Source organism: Rhipicephalus microplus, chromosome 2 (genome assembly GCF_043290135.1).
Source record: "Rhipicephalus microplus isolate Deutch F79 chromosome 2, USDA_Rmic, whole genome shotgun sequence".
Classification (NCBI taxonomy): Eukaryota; Metazoa; Arthropoda; class Arachnida; order Ixodida; family Ixodidae; genus Rhipicephalus; species Rhipicephalus microplus.
Genome location: NC_134701.1, coordinates 45,121,068 through 45,125,681, shown reverse-complemented (window position 1 = coordinate 45,125,681; position 4,614 = coordinate 45,121,068).

Sequence of the window (4,614 nt, the reverse complement as noted above, 5' to 3'; positions counted from 1 at the left end):
TTACTGCGTTATGCATGACGACCCCCCTGTATGACCTTGTCATCGGAAACATCGACGGGGCGCGAGGGCCAAATGATCCAGAATGTTTGGGAGAAGACCCGAAGTTAGAGCCCTCGCCAACACAGCGGCCGCGAGATACAGTGGAGGAGCATCCCGTGACGGATCTCACTAGAGCCCGAGGCGAAGCCGTGGCGCAAGAGACAGCGAAGGAGAAGACGATCGTGTCGAATAAGTTCACGGGCCGAGCAACCGGACTTACGTCGGCACGACCTCAACCGACCGACAGTGTAAAGGAGACGGAGTTGGCCAGCCGGGCAAAATGTAGAGGCATGATCAGGCGGGTAAATAAACAGACAGGACCCGTCGAATGTAATGACGCGTTAACGGTGTCGGAAGAGACAACGATGGCTGAGACGACGCCTCAGATATCGTCGTTGGAAAGGGCTCGCCGAAAAAGAACGTGGAAGCACAAGAAGAGATCGAGCGAGCACCGAAAAAAGGGGCGCAAGCGCTGCTCGAAGTACGTAGGATAAGTGCTGAGGTCAAAGCAGAATGTGTTGGGCAGTGCTGAGTGTCATATGTTGTGTTAATGTTGTGTTATCCTGTGTCTCAAGTGTATGTCGAGTGAGTCAGTGTTCTATACGATGGTGTGATGTATAGTGTTGTATAATTGTTGGATAGACAGAACTTTGTACGTTTGTATTGTTTAGAATGTGTGATGAAGTGTTGTAGGCATGTACCTGTGGCTATATTTCATGTGTTGTGGAATTGAACTACAATGTACGATTGTATTGAGTGATATATTGTGAATGTGAAGTGTCATGAGCGACGGATTGTGTTACAGTCTGTGAGAATGTGTGGTGACTGTTCGCGCTCGTTTGTGTGGTTTTGAATATTATGAGATAATATTCTTAAAGTGGGGGGCAGTGTCACAGAACGAGCGCTAAAAAAGAGCGCGCCGCCAAATCCTTGCGACAACGGGCGGCAGAAACGCCGCGAGGTAAAAAGAAAAAAAAAGAAAGCAAACATCCAGGGCTCCCGGGCGCGCGCTCTCCCCGCAGAAGCACGGCTTCGCAGACGATCCTCCTCACCCCACATCGGCGGCCCAGCAAGGCCGCGATTTTTCTAGAACGAAGGAGGCGGGGTCAGACCGAGTGAATCATCCTCCGGAGAGGGCAGTCGAACCGTCTCGTGCCTCTCCCCAGCCTTCGCTGCACGTCGCGCCGACGAAATTAGGAGAACGTTCTGGAAGGTGGCGCGGAAGGTATTTAATCGAGCGGCCGAGACGAGAAATCAGGAGGAGACGGAAGTGAGCGCCAGAGTGCGTAGAGATTCCGCCGTGTAGTCGGCGAAGTTTTTGGTCCGTAGGGACGGCTCGAGCTACAGGCAAGAGCGTGGGTTTACCGCTATCGAGCGAAGACGCGGGCAACAGCTGCGTGTGTGAAGCCGACGGATTTCCGGCGAAGAAGTTTGAAGCTTGGAGAGTGGCCATTTGAGGACGCGAGGTTTCCTGGAAGAGAAACTTCGAGAACTACGGAACGACAACAACGCTGGACTTTGAGTGAGTGATTCTCGGAAGAGTATCATTCAGACTTTTGTTCCAAGGACTTTGGACTGAATAGGTTTTCTATCTCTTTAGTCCTTAAGTGTCTTGGTTGTTCAATGCATGCGACTGCATTGTAGCGCGAATTGTTGTCTGTGTCCGTTGTTTTGAGTGTGGCTCAAAACAACGAGTGAGTCAAACTCACCAGGTATCATGTGTGCAAGCAGCACCGAAATCTGATAATAATGCCGTCACTGATGGATTCGTAGAGTTGAAGAATGGGGAGAAAATTCCTATTGTGGGGGCTGTAATGTCAAAACAGCCAACCGGTGTTACGAAGGGAATGCCAACGCTTCCTGGAAAGATTGCAGGCAAGAAGATTACGGTTCTAAGAGACACCGGTAGCTCCATGGTTATCGTGAGGAGAAATTTGGTACGGGAAAGAGAGTTGACAGGCAGAACGAAACCGGTTTGCCTAATTGACCGTACGGTCCGGATGCTTCCCGAAGCAGAAATTGAGGTTGAAACCCCGTACTTCAGCGGGAAGGTTACTGCGTTATGCATGACGACCCCCCTGTATGACCTTGTCATCGGAAACATCGACGGGGCGCGAGGGCCAAATGATCCAGAATGTTTGGGAGAAGACCCGAAGTTAGAGCCCTCGCCAACACAGCGGCCGCGAGATACAGTGGAGGAGCATCCCGTGACGGATCTCACTAGAGCCCGAGGCGAAGCCGTGGCGCAAGAGACAGCGAAGGAGAAGACGATCGTGTCGAATAAGTTCACGGGCCGAGCAACCGGACTTACGTCGGCACGACCTCAACCGACCGACAGTGTAAAGGAGACGGAGTTGGCCAGCCGGGCAAAATGTAGAGGCATGATCAGGCGGGTAAATAAACAGACAGGACCCGTCGAATGTAATGACGCGTTAACGGTGTCGGAAGAGACAACGATGGCTGAGACGACGCCTCAGATATCGTCGTTGGAAAGGGCTCGCCGAAAAAGAACGTGGAAGCACAAGAAGAGATCGAGCGAGCACCGAAAAAAGGGGCGCAAGCGCTGCTCGAAGTACGTAAGATAAGTGCTGAGGTCAAAGCAGAATGTGTTGGGCAGTGCTGAGTGTCATATGTTGTGTTAATGTTGTGTTATCCTGTGTCTCAAGTGTATGTCGAGTGAGTCAGTGTTCTATACGATGGTGTGATGTATAGTGTTGTATAATTGTTGGATAGACAGAACTTTGTACGTTTGTATTGTTTAGAATGTGTGATGAAGTGTTGTAGGCATGTACCTGTGGCTATATTTCATGTGTTGTGGAATTGAACTACAATGTACGATTGTATTGAGTGATATATTGTGAATGTGAAGTGTCATGAGCGACGGATTGTGTTACAGTCTGTGAGAATGTGTGGTGACTGTTCGCGCTCGTTTGTGTGGTTTTGAATATTATGAGATAATATTCTTAAAGTGGGGGGCAGTGTCACAGAACGAGCGCTAAAAAAGAGCGCGCCGCCAAATCCTTGCGACAACGGGCGGCAGAAACGCCGCGAGGTAAAAAGAAAAAAAAAGAAAGCAAACATCCAGGGCTCCCGGGCGCGCGCTCTCCCCGCAGAAGCACGGCTTCGCAGACGATCCTCCTCACCCCACATCGGCGGCCCAGCAAGGCCGCGATTTTTCTAGAACGAAGGAGGCGGGGTCAGACCGAGTGAATCATCCTCCGGAGAGGGCAGTCGAACCGTCTCGTGCCTCTCCCCAGCCTTCGCTGCACGTCGCGCCGACGAAATTAGGAGAACGTTCTGGAAGGTGGCGCGGAAGGTATTTAATCGAGCGGCCGAGACGAGAAATCAGGAGGAGACGGAAGTGAGCGCCAGAGTGCGTAGAGATTCCGCCGTGTAGTCGGCGAAGTTTTGGGTCCGTAGGGACGGCTCGAGCTACAGGCAAGAGCGTGGGTTTACCGCTATCGAGCGAAGACGCGGGCAACAGCTGCGTGTGTGAAGCCGACGGATTTCCGGCGAAGAAGTTTGAAGCTTGGAGAGTGGCCATTTGAGGACGCGAGGTTTCCTGGAAGAGAAACTTCGAGAACTACGGAACGACAACAACGCTGGACTTTGAGTGAGTGATTCTCGGAAGAGTATCATTCAGACTTTTGTTCCAAGGACTTTGGACTGAATAGGTTTTCTATCTCTTTAGTCCTTAAGTGTCTTGGTTGTTCAATGCATGCGACTGCATTGTAGCGCGAATTGTTGTCTGTGTCCGTTGTTTTGAGTGTGGCTGATTGTACTGTGTAGTACGTTGTCTGATTGGTGACGTATTGTATGTAACTATTGTGGAGTGTGCATTCTTGTGTATTGTTTTCGATCTGCCATTTTTGAGAATATAATATTTGTTTTGTTTATCAACTCTCGACTCTGACTTGTTCTTTGGGCCACAGCCGGCGTCCGCTGGCGCACCAATAAGGACCACTTCTAAATTGTCCACGCTTTCGTGGTGCGGTTCGGGGGGCCGATACTTCGGCTCTTGGAACTAGCCCTGCGATCGCCTCCCTAATAACGGGACAGGTGTGACAGCATGGAAATGCATGGGTTACCGCCGGTTCCTGAAGAGTTTCATCCCGCATTGAGTAAATATGGCGGGTATCTTGAATCATTTTATTTCATGTGACATTGAGAATTTTCTTTTGCATCTTAGTTTACATTTCAGTGCATTATTTTTCAATAGGACCGCAAATCAGATACAAACACATGTATCAGCGTGCAAAACAAGAAAGAATGATGACAAAGACAGGTTGTAAAGAGTGCTGGCCCACCAAATGTTTGTTTAACTCATGATACCGGATATACGTGTATACAATGGTAGACTTGTTGTCGCACACTCAGCTGGATTGAATTTACTGTCTGGACAAGAAAGGGCAAGGACTATGACATTTGACAGTGGCCGCGGCCTCCAGCGCGCATAGAAAACAACCCAATACAGACAATTTTGCGCATAAATACCTTCGTATCAAATGGCAAATGTAGATCGCAGGTACATGAACAATCTATAAAAAACACTCTGCAACTGTTTTGAAATGAAAC